We start from the raw sequence: 27,135 nt of genomic DNA on the forward strand, positions 1-27,135 counted from the left end.
TGTGGTTACCACGGCATCAATTAGTAGCAATGCATTCCCTTGGCATGGCAACGCAAGACTGCACAGGGTCTTTGACCAGGCAGCACTAGTTATTACCAGTGCTACTTTGTGTTTGTTATAGTGCTTTTTATTCAAAGGCCTCACAATACTGTACATAGGTGGGTAAGTATTGTCATCCCCGCTCTATGCAGGGCCGGTGCTACCATTTAGGCAAACTAGGCGGTTGCCTAGGGCGCCAAGATTTGGGGGCGCCAAAAAGCGGTGCCCCCAATTTTTTTTTACAGCGTTCCTATGCCCCCTCCCCGAGTGCGCGGTTGCCGCTCCACTTCTCCCGCCTCCCAGGCTTGCAGCGCCAATCAGCTGTTTGGCACCACAAGCCTGGGAGGGGAGGAGAATTAGAGCAGGGGCGGCGTGCTCGGGGAGGAGGCGGAGCAGAGGTGAGCTGGGGTGGGGAGCTGCTGCACGGCTCCCCGCGCCGGGGGGGTGGGGAGCTGCCACGGGGGTGCCCCAGGGCGGGGTGGGGGGGCAGCTGCCGCAAGGCTCCCCACCCCAGCTCACCTCTGCTACGCTCCATCCCCGAGCACGCCGTCGCTGCTCCACTTCTCCCACCTCCCAGGCTTGCGGCGCCAATCAGCTGTTTGGCGCCACAGGCCTGGGAGGGGAGGAGAATTAGAGAGGGGGCGGCGTGCTCGGGGAGGAGGCGGAGCAGAGGTGAGCTGGAGTGAGGAGCTGCCGCACGGCTCCCCGGGGGGGAAGAGCTGCCGCGGGGGGTGGGGAGCTGCCGCAGGGCTGGGGGGGGGGGGGGCGCAAGATGGAAGTTTTGCCTAGGGCGCGAAACTTCCTTGCACCGGCCCTGGCCCTATGGATGGGGAAACCAAGGTACACTGAGGCCACGCCCCTCCTTCCCACGCCCACACAGCTTCTGCCTCCTATTGCTGGGCTGCAACCACCAATCCGAGTGACAGTGTCCTGTAGTCGGAGCTCGGATTGGGCTGGCACCCAGCAGTATGGCCCACCAACACCTCTCCCAAGCCGCTATCATATACCCCAGAATCTCAGCTTTCATATCTAAAACGTAAGTCTCTAGCTGTTATGGTGGCAAAGACAGCCTTGAAAATGTGAACAAAGGCCAGGCCTACCACTGAAACGTGGGTCAACCCAGCTATGTCGCTCAGGGCTGTGAGAAGTGTCACGCCCTGTGTGACGTAGGTGGGTCAACCTAACTCCCACTCTACATGCAGCTAGGTGGGCAGAAGCATTCTTCTGTCGGTCGATCTTGAAAAAACTACTTTGACGAAAAAAAACCCTTCAGTCCCCGCAGCAAGGGTTTACACCAGCGGTTTCTCAAACTTTAGCAATCCGAGGACCCCCATTTTGATTTAAAATTTTTCGCAGACCCCCAAGCTGACTTCTAATTTCCCCCCGGGGGGTGCTCAACCCTCGCTCAGCCTCAAGCCCCACCCCTCACTCCACCATTGCCCCTCTTCTTCCCCACCTCTTTCTGCCCCCTCCCCCGAGCACACTCCGTTCCTGCTCTTCCCCCTCCCTCCCAGCGCCTCCTGCACACCGCTGAACAGCTCTTCCGTGGCATGCAGGAGGCACTGAGAGGGAGGGGGAGGAGTTGATCAGTGGGGCCAGCGGTCCCGGACATGACTCGTGGACCCCCTGGAGGTCCGCAGACCCCAGTTTGAGAACCGCTGGTCTACGCTACAGTGGCATAGCTGTAGGGCCGCATCTGAGCCCCTGTAGCCTTTGTAGCGTAGACGAACCCTTAATGTAAGGGATGCTGCAACCTCTTTGAGTCTGGAACAATAGCTTGGAGCTATGTGAACGGCCCCGTTCGTTTCAGGGAGGTCACAACCCCGATGCCCAGGGATGATCATTTAAATGTCATTCCTCATGAAAGCGTGTAAGAAAGGAGAGGGAGGGTCACAGATGTACAGAATTCAGTGTGAGTGATGTCTCATTTTGGCACCATCAGTGGATGGTGTTTGGAAGATATCACCACATACTTTCCCCCTAATCAAGAAGGAGCCAAGCAGGATGTGTGCTCCATCAAGGTGTAGCTAAGCCCCTGAGTCCTGCAGAGTCCAGCAAGGCATCTGAGCCCTGTGGAGGCGGAGGGGGGGGGAACTAAACTCAAAGGGTGCATTGGACCTCAGTCAGTTGCGAGATTGTATTTTGAACAACTGTATGATGGCGTGGCACCTCATTTTGGAGGTGGGTGGAGTTTATGTTGTGGGCGGAGCTTGGAAGAGCACCACCACCTTTATTTTTCTGCTCCAGAGCCTGCGACATGAGTCAGTTTTTCCCTCCTGCTGTCGCCATGGGTGGAGTGAGAGCAGCGCACAACCCAGGAAGTGGAGATGGAGAGACAAGACGAGGGGGTGGGAGGTGGGACGGAGGCCTTGCAGTCTATTTCACTCAAGTAGGCAACAGAGGTCTGGTCTGGTCTTAGTTAGCAGGAAAATGGCAGGCTCCAATAATTGTATCGTATCTAGGGCAGGAATTTAAAACTGGCATTGGGAGCAAAGGCAGACCAACGCCGAGAGCTTTCAAAAGTCCCATCCTTTGTAGCAAGACAGAACAGCAAAACATGTTGCATCTTCATCAAGCCATGATTTAGTGCAGACATTGAGAGCTTGGCCACCGAGTTCTAGTCTCCAGTCAGATGGGAAAGCTGAGATGTCCCTGGGGCCTGCCCTGCTCTCAGCCCAGAGAGAAGGGGAGATGGGAAATCTTGTTGGTTCATCTTTCTGACGGGCTCACACGCGGAGTCGCCCCTCCTTCCTTTTATTCCTGCACGGTGCCCTTCTCCGTGCAGGAGAAGCAACAGTGGAAGACGCGGTGGATGGGGGAAGAGTATTCGAAAATGTTTTTAAAAAGCATGAAACGTGTTGATGGGGCGGAGGGGGGAACGTGACAAGATGAGACAGTCAGAATAAAAATGGGAGCTTAGTTTGCAATAGTGGGGAGAACCCCCAGTGTCTTCCCACTCACTCCACACACCTATTCGGGAGTCTAAACAAGACACCTTTTATACGCAAAAGGGGAAGCTCCAACCAGAAGCCAAGCCATGCCTGTTCCCTTTGTCGGTGCACGAAATGGGGCCACAGCCTTGCACCTCCATAGTCAGGGGCTGGTGCAATTGCAGTTTCCGCACTCTCCCAGGGGAGCACTGTCCCCCCAAAAGCCTCCTGTTGCAAAGAGGCTCTGCCCTAGAAGAACAGGAATGAAGGAACGACACAGCACCATCCTCAGACATGGGACAGCATGCGCATGCCCCTAGGAGTTTAGGGGACACAGTCTCTCCTGCAGCATCTCCTAGAGTGGCCTGGCTCTGCAGCGCCCCCTAGAGCCAGGCTGGGAACTCGTGACCTGAACTGGCCGGTTCAGCTGAAATCCCATTTCTCTCCAGGAACGATCAAATCCCCATCGTTTGTCTGTTGCTGAGTGTTTCCAGCACTCCCAGCCTTCATATTTCCCTGCATCTTTGCTGTCCCTTCTCTCCCACTCGGAGAGCAGCTTTCCTTGCCAGGCTCAGGAGGGACGCATATTTGCATGGCACAGGAATCTCGACAAACACAGCCAGCTGGGGTGCATTACATCAGCCCCGGGTGGGGCAGGCAGGGACAGAATCGCCTCCAGACAGCTTCCCTCCATTCAGGACTTTGAATCAGAGTGCCGTCCTCGTGCGGAAATAATTTTTTAACCTCTTGTTTCTAAAGAGCTTTCTAAAATAAGCCCAGTTCGCGGCAGCTGCGAAAGCCGTTTGCGCTCAGAGTTGGTCCCCGTGCAGATGCCCTGGATATTACACGGGCTTGTTTTGCATTTTAACCCTAAACATTTGGCCCACCCCACCCCTACCCCTACCCCCCCTTTCTTGGTTCAACTCTTAATTTTGAATAGTCCTTGTCATGACGGAAAGTGCCAGACTCCAGCTGTTTTTCCCAAACCTCTGGGAGAAGCCTGGTTACAACTAATTCTCATAAATCTTGACTCCAGTTCTAGTAAGTCTTTAAGCCTGACCACTACACTGCACAGGCAGTGCATGATTGAAAACAGGAGTCGGGGAGGGGAGAGAGAGCGTAAACCTGTGATCTGTTCGGGAAAACCTCCGATGAGCATGTGTCAGGGACCAGCGTGTGTAATCTATGCAGAGACAATCGCAGTATTGCCCTGTTCATGACATGGGCAATCTAGCCAAGCAGAAAGAGAGACGGGTCTAGCCAAGAAGACAGATAATCGGTGACACATATCTGGGCACCCCTTGTTTGCCTATAAGAACATCCTCATGCAGAAGTCTAGGCCCGTATTCTCCAAGATGTAGAAATTCTATATATACTACTACTGTCCATTAAGGATCACTGGGCCAGATCTTCAGCTGGGGTAAATGGGTATCGCTCCATTGGCTACAGCTGTGCTGATTTACCCCAGCTGTGGATTTGACCCCCAGTGTGGCAAAGGAACCAGTATGTAAGAGGACAGGGATTCAGAAAGAGGTATTTAAGGCCCGGCTTCACAAAGCCCTGGCGGGGATGATTTAGTTGGGGATTGGTCCTGCTTTGAGCAGGGGGTTGGACTAGATGACCTCCTGAGGTCTCTTCCAACCCTAATCGTCTATGATTCTATGAAAGTCTGCACTGCGGTTTGGAAAGCTGCATCCACTAGCCTTGCCTTGTGTCTGCCTCTGTTCCTGTGATACAGACACCACACGGCACAGGGACACCCAGCGGCCCAGAACACCTGCAAACCTGAGCCTGAGTCAAACAGAAGGGCAGATCCTGGGCTGTGCCTCCAGGCAGGCTTTATTCCCTTAGATTCTTGGCTGCTCCCGGACCATAACTGCCCCTGGTATAAAGAAGAGCAGCCCCTGGCTGCTAAAACTCAGTCCCTAGGCACCCTAAGACAGGCTGTGGTGCAGCCCAGACTCCTCCTAGCCATGAGCTATGGGGTCACGCCCACAACACCCAGTAGGCTAAGGCTTAGGGGCCAGCACATAGTCACCAGAGGTGGCCCAGAGACTGTTTCTGCACTGGGACATTGTCTTGTGGCCAGATGTGATCTATTAACAGCCCTTCTACATCACCAGGGCAGCCTGTGGGCTGCTGGCATTTGTGCCAGGGGCCAGCTGAGCCCCAGCACTGGAGAAAAACCTAAGCCATATTTGTGCATGTCCACATTGCAATGTAAGCCCAGGGCTCGAACTCAGGCTCAGACCTAGTCTTCCTTCCATCTATGCCCAAATCGTGCTGACCCAGAGCTCGGACTCAGGGTCCCAGGACTCCACAGAGGTGGAAGGCCCAAGCCTGAGTCAAGCCGGGACCCAGGGTTCAAGCCCTATTGCTTTGCAGTGTAGACACAGCCCCACTGGAGTCATGCTCTGAGAGTCCACCAAAAGTATCCCACAATCCCACGGGCTGAATTTCTTTGTCCTCTGGACAGTCAGGTTTTCCCACTCTGCACCATGTGCAAAGGGCTAGAGCAGCCACATTTGGGGAGGGTGCTAGGAAGTCTGGGATATGGGTGGTTGGACTTGGGCCAGCATAATGCAGTGTGGACCCTGGAGCCCCAGGGTTCAAATAGACGCTCAAGCCCTAGGTTAACAAACCCAGCATCTAGTAACTCAAATTCTACTAACCCTCGGCTTACACTGCAGTGTAGACAGACCCTTAGAGCCATCTTTGCCACCCTCACCTCCACAGGTGCACTGAGCTGTGCTCTGGTACAGCTGAGGATTAGCCTGCCATCTTTTTTCATATCTCAACTCAATACATAAGAACATAAGAATGGCCGTACTGGGTCAGACCAAAGGTCCATCCAGCCCAGTATCCTGTCTGCCTACAGTGGCCAATGCCAGGTGTCCCAGAGGGAGTGAACCTAACAGGTAATGATCAAGTGAACTCTCTCCTGCCATCCATCTCCACTCTCTGACAAACAGAGGCTAGGGACACCATTCCTTACCCATCCTGGCTAATAGCCATTAATGGACTTAACCTCCATGAATTTATCTAGTTCTCTTTTAAACCCTGTTATAGTCCTAGCCTTCACAACCTCCTCAGGCAAGGAGTTCCACAGGTTGACTGTGCGCTGTGTGAAGAAGAGCTTCCTTTTATTTGTTTTAAACCTTCTGCCCATTAATTTTATTTGGTGGCCCCTAGTTCTTATATTATGGGAAGGAATAAATAACTTTTCCTTATTCACTTTCTCCACACCACTCATGATTTTATATACCTCTATCATATCCCCCCTTAGTCTCCTCTTTTCCAAGCTGAAAAGTCCTAGCCTCTTTAATCTCTCCTCGTATGGGACCCGTTCCAAACCCCTAATCATTTTAGTTGCCCTTCTCTGAACCTTTTCTAATGCCAGTATATCTTTTTTGAGATGAGGATACCACATCTGTACGCAGTATTCATGATGTGGGCGTACCATGGATTTATATAAGGGCAATAAGATATTCTCCATCTTATTCTCTATCCCTTTTTAAATTATTCCTAACATCCTGTTTGCTTTTTTGACTGCCGCTGCACACTGCGTGGATGTCTTCAGAGAACTATCCACGATGACTTTCCTGATTAGTTGTAGCTAAATTAGCCCCCATCATATTGTATGTATAGTTGGGGTTATTTTTTCCAATGTGCGTTACTTTACATTTATCCACATTAAATTTCATTTGCCATTTTGTTGCCCAATGACTTAGTTTTGTGAGATCTTTTAGAAGTGCTTCACAGTCTGCTTTGGTCTTAACTATCTTGAGCAGTTTAGTATCATCTGCAAACTTTGCCACCTCACTGTTTACCCCTATCTCCAGATCATTTATGAATAAGTTGAATAGGATTGGTCCTAGAACTGACCCTTGGGGAACACCACTAATTACCCCTCTCCATTCTGAGAATTTACCATTTATTCCTACCCTTTGTTCCCTGTCTTTTAACCAGTTCTCAATCCATGAATGGATCTTCCCTCTTATCCCATGACAACTTAATTTATGTAAGAGCCTTTGGTGAGGGACCTTGTCATCTAATAGATTAGTAAAACATGATTTCCCTTTACAGAAACCAGGTTGACTTTTGCCCAACAATTTATGTTCTTCTATGTGTCTGACAATTTTATTCTTTACTATTGTTTCAACTAATTTGCCCGGTACAGACGTTAGACTTACCAGTCTGTAATTGCCGGGATCACCTCTAGAGCCCTTTTTAAATATTGGCGTTACATTAGCTATCTTCCAGTCATTGGGTACAGAAGCTAATTTAAAGGACAGGTTACAAACGATAGTTAATAGTTCCGCAATTTCACATTTGAGTTCTTTCAGAACTCTTGGGTGAATGCCATCTGGTCCCAGTGACTTGTTAATGTTAAGTTTATCAATTAATTCCAAAACCTCCTCTAGTGACACTTCAATCTGTGACAATACCTCAGATTTGTCAGCTACAAAGGATGGCTCAGGTTTGGGAATCTCCCTAACTTCCTCAGCCATGAAGACTGAAGCAAAGAATTCATTTAGTTTCTCCACAATGACTTTATCGTCTTTAAGTGCTCCTTTTGTATCTCGATCGTCCAGGGGCCCCACTGGTTGTTTAGCAAGCTTCCTGCTTCTGATGTACTTAAAAAACATTTGTCTTGTCCCTGGCCTATGCCTCTCCCTTTGCTGTTACTCCTTAATCCTGTCACTGAACAATTTAACTCTGCAAAGCCGTGTGAGAGCAGGCTGACGTGAAACACACGACGTAGTGTCCACAGGAACATGGCGGGGTGTGCTGTCAGCGTGCTAGCTGCTTAGTCTAGGGGCCCTTTGGAGGCACACGACTGAAATCTATCTCCTTGACAATGGGATTATTTCTTTTTACAGTCACCCCAGGGCCAAAGACCAGTACTTCCGGAAAAGTCTGAATAAACAGGTTTTGCACAGGGTGGTTACGTGGACCTCGGGGCTCATGGAAACATCCCCATGCACAACCCTGTGGTACGGAACAAAGCACCAATACCCGCATTCTCTGTGACCCCCCCACCTACCATGTAGGCGATTGGGTCAGTTGCTCTTCATACTTGCTTCTCCACTTCTCTGGCCTACTCCAGACCAAACCTCCCCCATTCATAAACCCTCCCCTCCCTCAGTCCCCTGTCTGCTGCGATAGCGCGTATTGCTATAGAGCAACTCTCTGTTGTGTATAGAGAGCATGGTGTGCCCATGTACAGCCTCTCAGGGTACGTCTACTCAGCAATTAAACACCCATGGCTGGCCTGGCTCAGCTGATTTGGGCTTGCAGAGCTGGGGCTACTGGACTGTAAAATTGCTGTATAGACATTCAGGCTCAATCTGGAACCCGAGCTACGGGGCACCGTGAGCGGGGAGGGTCCCAGAGCCCAGGCTCCAGCCTGAGCCTGAACATCTACACAGCAATTTTTAGCCCTGCAGCCTGAACCAGCTGACCAGGGCCAGCTGCGGGAAATGCCACGGTCTTTTATTCCCGCAGAGACGTACCCTCAGCAGACTGGTCCATCGCGCGTAGTGTTTCTGCTGCTTTTGTTGGTGTTGTGCACCTGTGCCAGAGGGGGAGCTTGGTGGATAGGGTTTGACCCATGCATGGGAGTTAGTGTAGGGTTGCTCATGAGTGCTGGACGGTGGTCATTTTTTCTAAATCCCAGTCCCACTCTCCCAAAAAACTTCAATCCATCGGTGAATCATCTGTTTTTGTTTTTTAAATCCACACTCAAGGAAGAATCCACCCCTGTGCAAAGGACTAGCATGAAGGATACACACCACTTCAGTGCTCAAAATACAGCCTAAATGGTTCCTAGGGCTGGTGCTCGTCCTCTGCAGAGCAGTGGGGTAGAAGAACATGCTGGCTTCCAGTGTGTGAGCAAGATGGAAGGCTGCGTCAGAAATCTTACTAGCTAGTAGACCTAGGCCTACAGCATATGCATCATTGTGCAAGGCTAAAAATCCAGTAGCTCTAACCAGATGCCACAGCTCTGTCTGTGGTCTCTAGCTGGGGCACTGTCTGTGGGCCAAACGTGCTTTCTTACTGCAGATGTGGAGGCTGGTACAGGTCTGTCGCATCTTACGCGCATTTAACATGCGTGATTTCAGCTTTACGCGGTCGGCAAAACCAAAACCAAAACGAGAAAAATAACAATTTTGATACAGTACCTGGAGTGCGGGCGATTCCGCCCACCATTACACTCAATGGAATTTTGACTATACGCGATTTTCGCTTTACGTGCGGACTGCGGAACGGAACCCCAGCGTAAGATGCGACAGACCTGTAATCTTTCTTCTGTATCAAGGGAGGCATATTAGGAAAGAAGTAATATTTAGGGAAAGGGTTAAATCTGTGTCTGTGAGCCTTGAATGTGACCTCTTTCCAGTGCACCTGGCTTTCAGACCTGTTTCTTTTGCCAATTATGTCAGAAATATTCTCTTTACGATTAAGAAATATGCATACTTAATAACAGTTACAGTCGATACCAAGAAGTGTTAGTAACATGCCAAATATGGATCTTAGGGCCGGGGTTCTCAACCTTTTTCTTTCTGAGCCCTCCCCCCGAATATAAAAACTCCATGCCCCAGCTGGGCCACAACAATTGTTTTTCTGCATATAAAAGCCTGGGCCGGCGTTAGGAGGTAGCAAGCAGGGCAATTGCCCAGGGCCCCACACCACAAGGGGCACTGTGAAGCTAAGTTGCTCAGGCTTTGGCTTCAGCCCCAGGTGGTGGGGCTTGGTGCTCCAGGCTGCAGTTCCATGCAGCAGGACTTCGGCTTTCTGCCCTGGACCCTAGTGAGTCTAACGCTGGCCATGCTTGGCGGACCCCCTGAAATCTGGTTGAGAACCATTGTCTTAGGGTATGTCTACACTGCAGCACTTGTAGCTCTAGCTAGCTCAGAAAACAATCACTGGAGCCCCATCAGCGTGGGCTGTCCAACCCCACATGAAACCCTGGATATGTGCTATCACAGCTTCACTGCTATTATCAGAGCAAGCGGGGGCACCACCCCGGAGCAGCCTTAGTAGACAATGTGCTGCAGACACACGCCGCTGAGGTACAACTCCTCCTTGGTTTCTTCCTTGCTCTGGGGCTGAGATGTAGGGTAGTCATTTGCTATTGACCTCTCCCAGCAGGGACTTGCCATCCCAGCCCACCTGTGTTGGCCACCAGTAGGGTGGATGGTCCAAGATTCTGGCCATTCCTCACTCCCCTGTTGCAGGGAGGCAGCAACTGGGCCTATAGTCCTACTTACTCCTATATGCCCGTCCAGGGCCCATTATAAGTGTCAGGTGGTTCCTTAAGGTTAAGGGCTGGAATCTGGAACCCATTTGCAGGACATAAGAACAACTTTATTGAACCTACCGACGTTAGAATGACTCTATATGTTATCAGCCAGTAGATGGCACTCTGTGTAGCTCTATCTCTTCTGCATAGCACTCCCCTAGCACTTATTCCCTCTCTGTGTGGGCACATAGTCTTAAATCAGAACCTAGCCTCCTGTTCCTTCTAACTTACCTGCATTTTTATCATCTCTGTAGTGGCTAGTGACTGCACACACACATATTCAGCCTTTGAGGAATATATCGCAATCTGTGTCCAGACCCACAAGTCGGGTCATGTGTTTGCAAGCAGTTAGCCTATGGCATGGACAGACTTGAATTTGCTTCTACCTGTGTGGCCACATGGTCTGGGGCAGAGTCCTGAACATCGGGGCTCATAATTCAAGGGACAACCTGTTTATATACAGATGAGAAATCCATCCACGGTGACCGTCTCACGGCAGGCTTGCCCATTAGGAAGTGAAAGTGTATCTCGCAAGAGGAAAGGGAAAGCCACAGCTTTGCATCCAAAATTGGCAGCTTCAGCTGAAATACATAAAAGTCTTGGATGGGCTTCATGATTGCATGTGCACATGAATATTGAATAAGCTCATCTTTGTGCAAAAGCAATCGGTTACAGCCTTATCCTGCAGACCTTCTGAGAGCAGCACCATTAAAGCCAATGGGAGGATTCATGTAAAGGTTGCTGGTTCAGGGTCTAAGGGCTGGTCTACACTGGGGGGGGGATCGATCCAAGATACGCAACTTCAGCTACGCTCGCGTAGCTGAAGTCGAAGTATCTTGGATCGAATTACCTGGGGTCCAGACGGCGCGGGATCGACGGCCGCGGCTCCCCCGTCGACTGCGCTACCGCCGCTCGCTCTGGTGGAGTTCTGGAGTCGACGGTGAGCGCGTTCGGGGATTGATATATCGTGTCTTAACGAGACGCGATATATCGATCCCAGATAAATCTATTGCTACCCGCTGATACGGCGGGTAATGAAGACATACCCTTAGATCCCTTGAAGTAAGGAAGTCCTTTAAGAGAGCAATCCTGCTTCTATTTAAGTAAGTGGCAAAAGTCCCACTGGAGGCAATGAACCGAGAAAGCCTACTCGCTATTCCTTTAAGGAAATCTTTAAGACAGATGCACCATGAGCAAAGAGAGAAACCAAGATGTTTCTTTTCTTTTCTTTTCTTTTATTGTTCCTTGGAGGAACAATTTTGTGAATTTAGAGTAATGTAGGAAATAGTTAAGCGGCCAGTCCAGTGGAAAAAACAATTGGGGTTGGATTGGACCTTCTGTATTATCTATATCTAAAGGGGAAAAAAATCAGATACATCACCACATTCTTTTATTATGTGCGCACAGTTCCCATTCATTTTAGCATGGATTGCAGATCTGAATCAAAGAGCAAAGTGTGGTCTTTAATGTAGAATGGGGACCACGAGGGGGCGGGGAGGGATGGGGGGGAGAGGGGCAGGGAAACAAGTACAGAAAACCAGAAAATAAACCATTATGTCTATCAATCACTAATGATTTAGTTGGGGATTGGTCCTGCTTTGAGCAGGGGGTTGGACTAGATGACCTCCTGAGGTCCCTTCCAACCCTGATATTCTATGATTCTATGAAAAGAGTATAGTAATTAACAATTTATAGCAAGTGACAGCTAAAATTAACCACTTCATCTACTCTTTTAAATATGACATTGTTTAAAGCATGGAAACCACAAACTATGGGAAAATATGGAGGTGTTGGCTTGTGTCGTGGATGGGCAAACCATGGCCTTCTTAAGTAAGTGCATTTCAGGGAAACAGAAATGGCTTTTTCCTCAGTCAAAGCATACGTTTGATCCAAAGCCTATAAAAATTCATGGGACTTTCCACTGACTTCAGTGACTATTGGATCAGGCCTACAGAGCAGAAGCATGAGTTTTAGTGGATCGTCTGGTCTACCTACATAGCTGCAATACTTAAAATGACCCTCCTCTCTGGCTTTTCCCAGCATCTGGGCTTCCTCTCCTTGAAGCAAATTCTCCTCTTGGAACTATGTGCTCATATTCCACTGAAAACAATGAGTGCATCCAATGGCAGAATTCCTCCTATAAGACAGCGGTCAGCCTAATGATACTTGAGAGCTACAGATGAAGAGTTCTCCGTGAGTGGCAAGTACTGTCAATACTACATTATTAATGCAATCGCTAACATTGCCTTGGCAAAATAATTAACATTGCCCCACTCGTTGGGGCCACTCCTTACTGACCATAGGAATAACGGGAATACAGCAGGAATGTAAGAGAGGGGGAAGCATCTGGTCAGATTTGCTGCTATTCCTCCGCCCCCAGCCCCGTCCTGTTACCAACTTCTTTTGTCTTCTTTGCATCTTGCCCTCTTGCTCTTTGGAGGTGAAGGGGACATGGCCTGCTGGTGCAGCCTGTCAGACTTCTCGGCCTGTCACAGGCCAAACAGCTTGGCCAGCTTTGCTCCATGTGTCTCCTTTGTTACGACAGAGATTTTTTTCAGTGCTGTTATAAAGCTTATCTCCTCCTGTTATTTCTCAATATCAAATCACAGTAAGAAAACAGATTTCCCTGTGCTTAACACAGGTAGTATTACTCTTGGGAGTGTTAATGGCTTAAGCAAAGATTTTCCACCTACAGGCAAGTGACTGATAGCTTATCCATCTGCTACATAAAACCAATGTTTAAATCCAGGTTTCAATGGGTCACATCACCTGTGGTTTCAAAACAACCCCAGATTTTTCCCAAATGCAAGACACAAAACAATGAAAATTAGTACTTGAAAATCAAGCGGATTTTCTCCAGTTCAACAAACAACTGGGAGCCCATCACTTTGTAAGTTAATTGTCCTGAGTGGTTCTGTCATGGGTCAGGAGGAGGTCATGCGGTTTAGGCCAGCGCAATGTCCTCTCACAGCTGGAGAAGGAAGTCTACCCCAGCAGGTGTCATAAACACCAGTTTCCCAAAATTTCATAATCATTTAGATCCAATTACAAGACCCACATGGTTTTTGACTTTCCTGAGGAAGAGTTGCAAGATATTCATTACTAAACAGAATCGAAGGAGTTTGTATTAACGTTGTGTCTTGTGCAGCATTTTGATTTTGTATTTTAATACAGAGAATTCAGTTTAATTCCAGGACTTTCTCTTAATAAGCTGTAGTCTAAATTACTGGTAAATATACATATTATAGCCACTAAGGGGCACGGTCTCCCAAAATAGGGAGAAAAATGTAAGTTGCATGCAATTTATTTCAATATATGTCTAGCAGAAACTAGAGAGCAATAAACTTATGTTGATTTTGTGACAACCAACATCCCTCCATCAGCCTCTGATTATAATAAAGAACTATTGCTACACCATTCCTAATGTTTTGATTCAAAGATAAAAACAAAAAAGAGAGCAGCAAATTTGAGTTATGTGCAAGTTTTAATCTAGTAAGGTATGTGTTTGCAAGGAAAGCAAAGGGGGCTCGTTTTCTGCGTAGTTCACTGAAAATGGCACCAACTATGACTGATGTTTTCAAAGCTAGGTACCTAGCGTTGAACATGGATTTTGTTGCCTAGTTACCTTAGTAATGTGCCTGGTTTTCAGGGATGCTGACAATCAGGTAACTAACTTAGCTGCCTAATTTTAGATACACCTTGCTTTGAAAATATTGGCCTCTCTGTCCTACTGTTTTTCTTAGTGTTAGTGAAGGGGGCCAAAACCAACAGCAGTGGAGTTCTCTATTTATCCACAGAAAAGATACTAACTGAACTTCTCTCCACTAAGAATTGGAATGAGGTCAGCTCTGTCTCTTGTATAAGCCACCAGAAAGCCAAAGGGTGGTAAATAATTTGTCTCTGCTTAACTAGATCTCCACAGAAAGTAGTGATCTAGGCCTCGATTCAGGAAAGCAATTAAGCACGTGCTTAAATCCAATTGCTACCAAGCGCAGCACTTAAGCACATGCTGAACTGTTAATAATTTAAAGGAGCGTTAACAGTTTGCATGGGTAGATAAAGGACCCACAAAGAAATCAAGCAGTCCCTTCTAGCCTTACAGAGTCTATGGGTATGTCTTCACTACCCGCCGGATCGGCAGGCAGTGATCGATCCAGCGGGGATCGATTTATCGCGTCTAGTCTAGACGTGATAAATCGATCCCCGAGCGCTCTCCCATCGACTCCGGTACTCCAGCTCGGCGAGAGGTGCAGGCGGAGTCGACGGGGGAGCGGCAGCAGTTGACTCACTGTGGTGAAGACACCATGGTATGTAGATCTAAGTACGTCGACTTCAGCTACGTTATTCACATAGCTGAAGTTGCGTAATTTAGATCGACCCCCCCCCCCCCAGTGTAGACCAGGGCCTACTCTCACCTACACCAGTGTAACTCATTGACTTCAGTGGAATGACTCTTGATTTATACTGGTGCCAGTGAATAAGGGGGCTTTCCAGTAGGGGCCACTGTTGCAAGTTCAATAGCCTTGTACATTTTTAGACTCCTAAATAGCAAGGAGACCTGGGTTCTAGTCCTGCCTGTGACCTTCGGTAAATGATGTCACTTATCTGTGCCTCAGTTTCCCCATGTGTTTAATAGGGATGATGATGCTGACCTCCTTTGTAAAGCACTTTGAGATCTACTGAGGGAAAGCACTGGAAAAGAGCTACCTATTATTACCACTAGCCCTTTTCCTTCTTTGTATTGTGACAGATTGAGCTCCTCGGGTCTATTTAGCTTAACAAAGAGAAAATTAAGCAGTGACTTGATCACAGTCTGTGAGTACTTCCATGGGGAACAAATATTTAATAACGGGAGAAAGAAATAATAGCAGAGAAAGGTCTAACACAATCCAATGGCGGGACGTTGAAGCTAGACAAATTCAGACTGGAAACAAGGCGTCCTTTTTTTTAACCGTGTGAGTAATTAACCGTTGGAACAACTTACCAAAGAGTTGTGGAGGATTCTCCATCAGTGACCATTTTAAAATCGAGACTGGATGTTTTTCTAAGAGCTCTGCTCTAGGAATTATTTAGAGGAAGATCTATGGCCTGTGTTATACAGGAGGTCAGACTAGATGATCCCTTCTGGCCTGGGACTCTGTGAATCTGTGAATTATCAGCCGCACAGTCCCTCACCTCAAAAGGGCATCACAGCTAAAGGAACTGAAGCTTCTTGTTTGTCTTTTAACCCCAAATGCAAACAGAAAGCGCTCCCAGCTGAATCACAGAGGCTTTTTCACTGGTTCACCACATACTTGTCATGGCAGGATTTTGTAAAAGCAATTTCCCCTCTCCAAGAAACAGGCCAGAGGTCCCTCTCTCTGTCTGTTAGGATGGAACGCTGCGGTCACATAGCTGGGTATAATGCAGCCAGGAGAAAAGTGTCACGGGAGGGGGGGAATTTGCCCCTTGACTCCTTGAGTGGTATCCCCCTAGAGTGAAACACACACACTTCATCCACGCAGAGCAGGTTTGCTGGTGACAACAGCTCAGCCTGTGATAGGCTGCACACAGGACAATATGACTGCATGCTACTACAATAATACTTTGCTCCTGTAGATCCCAAGTGCTTTACAAAGAAGGTAGGTATTCTTATCCCCATTAAACATGTGGGGAAACCGAGGCACAGGGAGGTGAAATGATTTGTGCAAGGTCTCAGGCGGGAATGATTTGCTCAAGTTCTCCTGAGTCGTAGCCCAGAATCCTATCTGTGGCACCACACTGCTAGAATAATTATTCAGATTCACTAACTACAGTATTGCATTTTATTCACCACACCAAATATTTATTGCAGAGGCCTTTGCAATTTACTGTAGCAGGAGCTCTGTAGGTATCATATGTAAAACCCACTATTACTCTCCATGTATCAATTTTATTGAACTTATAATATAAATTTAGTACATATAACCAACTTTGCAATCTAATTTGATCAAGATCTAGTTTCTGCCCTCCTTTCTGAGAGCATGCAAGAAGGAAACTTAATAAATTCAAGGTCCTTTTTATAGCAGAATGTGCCCCATGTGAAGTAAACCCTTGAACAAATGAACAAGATCCATTGTCAAGTTGTCCCAGGAAACTTTAAGCAGAGTGTGTTTTTGACAGCTTTGTTAATGTGGCTTGTTCCTGCCAGAAGTTCAAGCATAATTGAGACACAGTGTTGAGCTTTAAATATGTTCCCGAGACTTGAATAGGAAACTTGATGAGGCATGTAATATAGCATAACCTCTCAATTATTCACACATTTAGATAACTCTAATCACCCAGCTCCTATCCTAGCAAGAACCAGTAGACACTAAGAACACTATCATAACCAGACGCTGGCACAAGCTGACGGATAGCATATTGCAACGGCAGAGAAAGGGTTTGAAGGAAACATCAATCAGAATTTAGCAGTAAAGTAATCAATCACAGCTAACGATCGCTCATTCCTACAATCCCAGGACCCAGTATCAAGTCACAGTTCAACTCAACAACCTCCAAGAACTGGGCATAGAAAAGAAGAAATGTGATGAGCTACTTGGAAATCTTTCTAACAACCAGCATTCCATCTGCTTGTCTACCTTGCAGAGGGCCAGTCAGTGGGATTCTCAGTTTATCTGATGAATTGGGGCTTTTTACCCTCAAATAATTTACTTGCAAACAGCATTTTTTGTTAATTGATCAACTGTTACTGAGTTTGAGAAAGGGAACAGTACTCTGTCTATAGAAAATATAAGACTGGAGTTTTTCTATCTGAAGTCTGATAAACTTGGAACAGAAATACTATAGCAAATCTTAGGAGCATTAACAGCATATCCTCTTAGTCACTTTCTAATATAATGGAGGCATGATTCTGACATCCTTACACTGAATAGTATCTTACTCTTGGGACAACTTACAGAGTAAGTTGCTACTCAGTGTGAGTAAAGGTGGTAGGATCAGGTTCTACATATCATCTATGAGCCAGATTCTGCCACCATTACCTACACTGAGTAGTCCCTTATTTCTTACATAGTACCATAGAAACCAATGGAACTATTCAAAGGTAAGATGCTACTGAATAGGAATAAGGTTATCAGAACTGGACTCCTTATTGGGAGCTTCCTGTGAGCTAGTTTTCTGCTAGGATTACGTACCCATGCAGTGGAATAGGGGATGTCAGAACATACCTCTTCCATTCCTATGAGCACTACCGGTCTTTCACAGCTCCATAGATTACAAGGCCAGAAGGGACCACTGTGATCATCTAGTCTGACCTTCTATACAGGCCAGAGAACTCCCCCCAGATAACCCCTAGAGCAGGTCTTTGAGAGAAACACAGTAGCGTAGCTAGTGGGGTGTAGGGGGAAGCAGCCACTTCCCTCAGCACGTTTTCAAAAAGCGGCGAGCAAGGGGGGGCAGCATGGCCGGAGGAGCCATGGGGAGGGGGCAGCACGACTGGAGGAGCGAGGGGAGGGCGCAGCAGGGCGGCCCACAGCGCGGCCAGCAGCCAATGGGGGGGCGGCGGGGGCGGCCAGAGGAAGCAGAGCAAGGGGGGGGGGGCGCAGCAAGGCGGCCCGCAGCGCCGCCGGCAGCCGTGGCCGGAGGAGCAAGGGGGGGCACAGCATGGCGGCTGGCAGCCAATGGGGGGGGGCAGCACAGCCGGAGGAGCCAGCCAAGGGGGGGGCGCAGAGCGGCCAGAGGAGGAGCCAAGGGGGGGCGCCTGTTTTATGTTTGCTCCCCCTGCTCTTAGATCCTGGCTATGCCACTGGAGAAACATCCAACCTTGATTTTAAAATGGCCAGTGATGGAGAATCCACCACGACCCGTGGTAAGTTGTTCCAATGGTGAATTACTCTATTAACAATTTATGCCTCATTTCCACTCTGAATTGGTCTAGGTTCAACTTCCAGCCATTGGATCGTGTTAGACCTTTTTCTGCTAGATTGAAAAGCCTACTATTAAATATTTGCGGCTCCGGTAGGTACTTACAGACTATAATCAAGTCACCCCTTAACTTTCTCTCTGTTTAAATAGATTGAGCTTTTTGAGTCTATTACCATAAGGCACGTTTTCTAATCTTTTAATCATTCTCGTGGCACTTCTCTGAACCTTCTCCCATTTATCAACATTCTTTTTGAATTGTGGGCAGCAGAACTGGACACCCTATTCCAGCAGCAGTTGCACCAGTACCAAATAGAAAGGTAAAGTAACCTCTCTACTCTTTCTTGAGATTCCTCTGTTCATGTTTCCCAGCATTGCCTGAGCTCTTTTGGCCACAGTGTCACACTGGGAGCTCATGTTCAGCTGATTATCCACCATGACCCCCAAATCTTTTTCAGAGTCACTGCTTCCAAGGACAGAGTCCCCCATCCTGTAAGTATGGCCTACTTTGGCTCTGGAAATGCAGGAATAAGTGGGGCTACATAACTGCTTATTCTCTCCCTAGACCAGGGGAGGATGGAATGGAATGAGGTGGGGAAAAGGTGAAATCTGTGCTTGAGGTACTACTTGCTTGCCAGTGTGGCTAAGCCAGTGTTGGGATTGCCAGAATATGCTGTTGGTACAGGCCAGGGACAAATTACCCTCTGCCCTGCCACCACAAAACGAAGGAGGAAGCAGGGGAGAAATATGACTCAGGGGGGTATTTCAAACACAATGCCTCCTGAGATGACTTCTGGGTTGGTGCAGCCTATGGACTGCCCCTTGCTCAAGGATCTGCTCATAGCCACCATCTAGCTCTATGGCAACAAAGATAAGAATTTTCTTCGGATGAGCCATTTTCAGAGTCAGGTGCATGGAACTGCACATACATCTTTGTGTAAATGGATGTGACATGCAAAGTTATCCAATGTGCATGAGCTAAATCAGGTATTGGTATGTGCTCAGCCTGGAAAATTTGGCCCTAAATTTGGAATCCAGTATAACGCTGGTCAAAAACGGACTTTTGGATGATGCTTCCTATTATCTTTGTAGGCTCTAAGTACAGCTTGTGATGTAACATAACGTGATCAACATTAATCAAGTAGAGAAGCTTCATTACTGTGAGGGGCCCCTAAGTCTCTGTGGCGGATTCAGAGGCATGGAATGGTGCCCCCACATATTCCCAACCTTTGTTCTTTGTTGGAAGTTGGGCAGGAGAAGAGAGGAAATGAACAATTCCCCTACTAATTGGAGCCCTTTTAACCATGAGCTTTTCCAATCTATTGCACAGCTCTCTCTCTTTTTTTTTTTTAAAGTAGAACCTTTCTTTCTCAGATTTTGAACCCCAGCAGAATTTGACAGGCCGATGTAAAAATCCCACTTCCATCTAAATAGAAAAATATCCTCTCTCGTGGCTATAACTATTTCTCTAGAGCAAATCTGACTCTTCATATCCATTTCCCCAGACCATTGGGTTGGCAGGTACAACCAAACTGAAGGCGATTGGCTAACTAACCTCTGATGTCACCACTCAATTTAAGAATTGTTCCTAGCTCTCTTGAAATCAAACTGCAAGTGCTAAGAGTCGCCTTTCCTTTATTATTTTTCTTCAAACAAACAAAATCTCACAGAAACTTACAGCAGTGTAGAGGGTTATTTTGGATGTGATTTTAATAAGAAGTGTGGATTTTTGTTCATATCCTGTGTCATCAAGTTCAACAGAGTACAGCTCATAATTGTGAATATGTTATATACTCATCTTGGGATTTTGATGACCCATCAAACAAATTACCATGATGTCATCACAATTCCTTAAAATGTGCACAGAGAAAGCCCGCTCTGCTCTTGTGTATCATATGCAGGGAAGAAAATTGCCCCTAATAAACTTAGGAGTTGTGCAGTAGCAGAGGTGGTCTTTTGTGGGCCCTCTAAGCTTTGCAAGAGGGACAGAAGAGGAAGCAGGAGGCCTGCGAGGTAGAGAGATCTGACAGCACCCTAGAATTAGAAGAGCAAATGAAAATGAAAACCAGTAAGTTTACATGGGAAAACACCATGCACCCTGCACACAGTTTTCCATCAATGTTAAAAACTTTATGAACTGGCCTCAGATGTTTTCAGCAGCTCCCACCAATTTATGTGGAAATCTCTCTGTGCCCAATGCATGTAGTTTCCAACACTGAAAACTTCATAGACGGGGCGAAGAAAGTTTTCCATAAAAATTGGTGGGAGCCTGGCGCTGTTGAGAAATGCAGGCAAGCCAGTTCATAGGGCTTCCAGCGCTGCAGAGCACTTTATAATCAGGGCACAGAGAGTTTCTGTCCATGCGAACTTATTTTCAGTGGGTTCCCTGCTTCTTGGGCACTCAGCTCCTTTCTCCCCAATCTGCTCTGGCTCTAACCACCCTTATTTGGTCATGGGCCTCTCTAGCTGCAAGCTATCTACTGAGAGCAGCAGGGAAGACGACCTGCTCCTGTACTACTTAGCAGTTCTGCCTTGGAGAAGGTGTCCACCCAGAAGAGATTATAAGTGCATTGGAAGAGGGCTTTAGCATGCCCAAAGAGAGCAGCTCCACTGCTGCTAAGGCTCACAGGAGAGATACTCCTCCAGAACACGTTATAAGATGCACTAAGCAGGGCACTCCTGTGGTGTCCAGCCAAATAGCTCTAGATTATGGGAATTCTTTTTGCTAATTTGCATCTCTTTCCCCCTCCCAGTGCCTGCCAGGCCAGCCCCACTCTGGAACATGAAGAACCACTACCGGGAGGAAGCCTGGAGCTGCACTGCCTTACCTCCCAAAACCCTAAGGAAACCTGCTTCCTTCCTGACCCTCCTCTGCATGCTGGCAAGGGAAGGCCACTGGTGGTTAGTGGTTAAGAACCAAAAAGGAGACCCACTCACCAACCAACCCTCGGCCTACCACCAGAGGAGACACTGATGACCAACCACCCCATAATCAACAGGACAACGGATACGCCCCCACCACTGTGTCTCTGAGGGAACAGATGCCAGATAAGGGAGCCAGCTACAGAAATCTCCATGAGGAGCTGAGGAGAGAATGGTGGGTCAAAGATTAGCGGGGCTGGGGGAGGGATGTGGTATTTGTTTGTTTGAGGAGAGAGGGCATGGCAGCTCTGGATCACTTGGGGGAGGGTGTATATAAAAGTATGGAACTGATGTTTTTTTGAGTAGGGTAGGGGAGACTGTATGGGACTGAGATAAATTTTTGAGCAGACTGTGGAAGTGATGGATTTTGGGGGTTGCGGGAAGAGTAGTCTAGGAATGTCCTGGGTACCTGACTGACTAAGGCAGAGCATTTCTGAGGAAGGGCCTGGTTAACATTGTGACGTTGCACTCTATATGATTTTATGAAAATATGCTAATGAGTTTAAATATAATGTAACTGGAATATGCTTCATGCAAAAGGTCTCTTGTAAGGTATCATTACAAAGCTTAGAATCTACTGAGTGTGGTCATCCTATTTGTATAAATGTACCACTCTTGTATCTGAAACTAGAAATATGAAATATAACTCTGAGGGCCTATTGTCATTATGCAAAGTGTGGGCAATTAATGGTGGTTTGGAATCTTGATGACTCCCATTAACCAGGACCATTGTCTGCAGATGGCTCTGTTTTACTTGTAAGTCTCTCTGTAGACGTGTGTGCTGGCAAGTGGGTAATGAAGTCTTCCAGTGACATGTGATCATGTTACCTGAACTGGAATCCATCTTTAACCTGGTGCTTTTCCATTGAGAAGGAGGGGTGGGAACCCAGAGAGGGACAAAGGATTCCCGCCTTGTGCAAAAGATATATAAGTGGTTGGAACAGAACAAAGGGGGCAGCCATCATGAGGAATCCCCTAGCTACCACCTGAGCTGGAACAAGAGCTGTACCAGGGGAAAGGACTGTGCTCAGACTCATTTTGGCAGTACCTCCCCAGTGAACAGTCACAGGAGTATTTGTGAGTCTGTCACTTTCCATAAAAACCAACCAACCAAATCAATCATTTGCATGAATGTTTGTGGGAAACAAATACAAAAGGTCCAAATGCTGTCGCTTATGTCTGTGGGTTTTTTTTTAAACAAATAATTGTATGTATATATAGATTCATATATTCTAAGGCCAGAAGGTACCATTGTGATTATCTAGACTGTCCTGTATAGCACATGCCATAGAACAGGGGTAGGCAATAGGCGTACTGTGGGCCAAATCTGGACCACCAGACACTTTTGAACGGACCCTGAAATCTTTTTTTTTACGTATTATTATCATCATTATTGGTTTTTCTAAATTTTCTCTGGAGTCTGCACTTCGACTAAGAAATTTGGACCTTGACAAAAAATAATTCACTGCCCCTGCCATAGAACTTCCCCAAATCATTCCGAGAGCAGACGTTGTAGAATAACATCTAATCTTGATTTTAAAATTGCCAGTGATGGAGAATCCACCACGACCAGTGTTCCCTCTAATTTTTTACGTCCATGTGCAGAATGAATTTTGTTATGTGCACCAATATGGAGGTGATGTGTGGTGGGGGTGGGGCCGAGGGGTTCGGAGTGTGGGAGGGGACTCAGGGCCGGGAGAGAGGCGCCTTTCCCCGGCTGCGGCAGTTCCGGCGAGGCTGGGCTGGGCCGAGGGAGGGGCTGTGGTGGGCCAGTGGGGAGGGGCACCTCTCCCCCCCCCTCCCGCCGCAGCCATAGGCGCCAACTTTTCCTGGCGCCGGTGGGTGCTCACACTCCCCCACAACCCGGCCCCGCCCCCCATTCCAACCCCTTCCCCAAAGTCCCCGCCCCAACTCTGTCCGCTTCCTGCCTCTATTGGACCCCTCCCCAAATCCCTGCCACGGCCCCGCCTCTTCCCCCGAGCATGCCGCGTTCCCCCTCCTCCCCCTCCCTCCCAGCGCTTGCTGCCGCAAAACAGCTGTTTCATGGCGCAAGTACTGGGAGCCAGGGGGGAAAAGCGGGCACACGGTGCGCTCAGGGGAAGAGGCGGAGGTGAGCTGGAGTGGAAGGGCGGGGCGGGGAGCTGCCGGTGGGTGCAGAGCACCCATCAATTTTTCTCCGTGGGTGCTGCAGCCCCGGAGCACCCATGGAGTCGGCGCCTATGCCCGCAGCTGCTCCACACTGGGGCCGGCGAGGAGGGGCGCCTCTCCCCCCCGTGGCAGGTCCATGCTGGGAAAGAGGCATCTCTCCCTGCCGCAGCTCTGAGCCCCTGCGCGGGGCTTAATAGGCATCTGCACGGCCGTGCAGCTTAGAAGGAACTTAGACCATGACCCTTCCTTGGTAAATTGTCCCAACGGTTAATTACTCTCACCATAAAAAATGTCCACCTTATTTCCAGTCTGAATTTGTCTAACTTCAACTTCCAGCGATTGGATCGTGTTAGACCTTTCTCTGCTGGATTGAAGAGCCCATTAGTAAATACTTGTTCCTGTGCAGATGCTTATAGACTGTGATCAAGTCACCCCTTAATCTTCTCGTTGTTAAGCTAAGTAGATTGAGCTCTTTGAGTTTATCACTATAAGGCATATTATTTCATCCTTTAATCATTCTCGTGGCTCTTCTTTGAACCCTCTCCAGTTTATCAACATCCTTCTTGAAATGTGGGCACCACAGCTGGACACAGGATTCCAGCAGCGGCCACACTAGTGCCAAATACAGAAGTAAAACAACCTCTCTGCTCCTACTCGAGATTCCCCTGTTTAGGCATCCCAGGATTGCATTAGCTCTTTTGGCAAGAGTGTCACACTGGGAGCTCGTGTTCAGCTGATTATTTATCATGCTCTCCAAATCTTTTTCAGAACCCCTGTTTCCCAGGATAGAGTCTCTCATCCTGTAAATATGGCCTTCCTTCTTTGTTTCCAGTTGTATACTGTAGCTGACTGTAGCTGTGTTAAAACATATTGTTTGTTTGCACCAAGTTTACCAAGCAATCTAGATTGCTCCGAATCAGTGACTTGTTCTCTTCATTATTTACCATTCCCCCAATTATTGTGTCATGCTGAGACTTTATCGGTGATGATTATATGTTTTCTTCCAGGTTATTGATAAAAATGTTAAATAGCGTAGGACTAAGAACCAATCCCAGCGGGGCCCTATTGGAAACAGACCAGCTCCGTGACAATTCCCCATTTACAGTTACTTTTTGAGACCTATCAGTTTGCCCGTTTTTAATCCATTTAATGTGTGACATGTTAATTTTATGTCATTCTAGTTTTTTAATCAAAATATCGTGGGGCATGAAGTCAAACATCTTACAGAATTCTAAGTATATTATGTCAGTGCTATTGCCTTTATCAGCCAAACTTGTAATCTCCTCAAAAAAGGTATCAAGTTAGTTTGACAGGATCTGTTTTCCATAAACCCATGTTGATTTTCATTAATTACATTACCTTCCTTTAGTTCATTATTAATCGAGTCCTAGATCGGCTGCTCCATTTTCTTACCCCAGATTGACATCAGGTTGATGCTTCTATAATTACCCAGGTCATCCCATTTACCCTTTTTAAAAACAGGAACAACATTAGCTTTCTTCCAGTCTTCTGGAACTTCCCCAGTGCCCCAACACTTACTGAAAATCAAAATTAATGGTCCAGCAGCTCTTTTAAAACTCTTTCAGATTTAAAAATGTCTAACTTTAGTAGCTTCTGTTTAATATCCTTCAGAGATACTGGTGGAATGGAAAGAGTGTTATCATTACCATATGATGAGCCTGCATCACCTCCTTTCCCCCCAAATACAGGAATGGAAAGAGTGTTATCATTACCATATGATGAGCCTGCATCACCTCCTTTCCCCCCAAATACAGAACAGAAATATTTATTGAACATCTTTGCCTTCCTTGCAATATTATTGATCATTCTACCATCTCCACCTGCCAACAGATCAATACCATTGTCAGGATTCTTTTCTTTTCTAATATATTAAAAACATTTCTTCTTATTGTCCTTAAGTCTTCCAGCCAGAGATTTCACCTTATTCTCTTGGCTTCCCTTATCAATTTTCTACAACTCCTAACTTCTGATATATATTCATTACTATCAATTTCCCCTTTCTTCCATTTATTTTTTGCAGCTGCCCTCACTTCCCATCTACACCAGCTGTTATTTTTTTAAACCAATATGGCCTTCTTCCTTGATTGTGGGAATGTGACTTTTCGGGCATCTAGTAAGGTGTCCTTGAATAATTCCCAATTATCAGTCAATTTTTTCTGATTAAATTCTTCCTCCCAGCTGATTTGGCCCCTAAATACATAAAGTATTATAGACACACATAATAGTGGATTGGTTCACTTAAGGTTGCTCTACACATAGCATATACCTAACACACAACCTAAAAACAAAGGAAATGAAAAGTGAAGGCTACCAGCCCAGACCTCTTTCCAAACCCAGACACCTCACCACTGGGACATCTACCAACCATCATAGACAATGCACCAGCTGCTCCACTGCCCCAGTAGGCATGCTGGTCTTCCAGCAACTCCTTCCTCCACCTCCACCCATCGACCTCCACCACAAGCAAATTGGACATTCCCCTCCCCGTACCGACTCTTCTGCACATTTCTGTAGAACTACACACATAGGTTTGCTATTGTAAAAGACTGTATGCAGGCTACATTGCCTTACCACAATACTCGTACTATACCCATATCTTTGTCTCTGCTTGTGTAATGGCCCTCATCTGGCCCAACACCCCAGATTGAACGAGGGACTTCCAGTGCTAAAGGCAGGGTACTCTACAGCTTTAGCTAAAAAGCCAGGCTTTGCAGCTGACAGTTGCAACAGGCTCACATCCTCTGTGGCTAAGGCCTAGAGGGAGGGCATGTAATGGACTGGCCAGTGGGTTACGTGTGCAGTAAACATTTGCAAATGTTCTCATGGCCTTTTGAAGTTATGCCGTAGCAGATCTCACCACAGTCATGACTGTGAGCAAGGGAACTAGCCCTGGATGTGACCTGATGTTCTGAACAGGTCGTCTTCTCCTGGTTGACCTAAAATATAACTCCCCTCCTGTTGCACACTGTTCCACAAAATCGTTTCATGAAACCAGCTACACTGGCATTCTTCTTTTTGTTAAGAAGGGGGAGGAGAGAATTAAGTACGTGGACTCTGCTTTCCAGAGGGGAGAGGGTTGGGGTTTCGTCCAAAGGAAACCGCCCAATGTAACATAAGTTCTCAAAGGGGAGGGAGGTTGGCCTGATCAGAACTGCTTTGTGGAGAATCTTGATGGAAAATGTCAAGTGCCCTTTATCAGCACAACCGTGCACCCTAATGGAAGGCATAAGAATAACAGGGTGATTGGTCCCATGAAGCTCCACACACTTCAGCTCTTCTTGTAGTGCTGCTTTGCAGTGAGGGGGCCAGAGAGGTGGGTGGGACAAATATGAGTTCTGATAATGCAAAAAACATAAGTAAAATTGAAGGAAAACTGCATCCATTTTACTCAGCCCAACACTATGTAAGTTCCAGGGAAAGGAAGCAATTCCCACAAGGAGTACACAGGGAACAGCACATTTGGGGGGCAACTTTAGCAACTCACACAACATTTCACTATGGCCATGTCTTCACTAGCAAAGAAGATGGGTTTTTACTGCAAAATCGTTAACGTGCATTAGCTCTCCTGCTGCAAAAACCTAGTAGAGACAAGGCACTTTAGTTTTACCATGAGGTAAACTAGGCCAGGTCCACCCCAAGCAGCGGGTATAGTGCTGACCTTGTCTAGTCACCTCACGGTAAACACTTCAGTCCCTTATCTCCACTTAGTGTCAGGGTCTGGATTCTAGGGGTGTCAGGCCTGGTGGTTGGAGTGATGGTCGAAGCTGGATGTCGGGTTGGGATCGGGTCAAGGACAGCACTGAAACCGGGGTTCAGAGACAGGCTGTGGTTCAGAACCAGGGTCAGAGTCCACTGACAAGCCAAATCAGGATCAGAATCAGAATCCGG

The sequence above is a fragment of the Emys orbicularis genome, chromosome 4 (genome assembly GCF_028017835.1).
Source record: "Emys orbicularis isolate rEmyOrb1 chromosome 4, rEmyOrb1.hap1, whole genome shotgun sequence".
Classification (NCBI taxonomy): Eukaryota; Metazoa; Chordata; order Testudines; family Emydidae; genus Emys; species Emys orbicularis.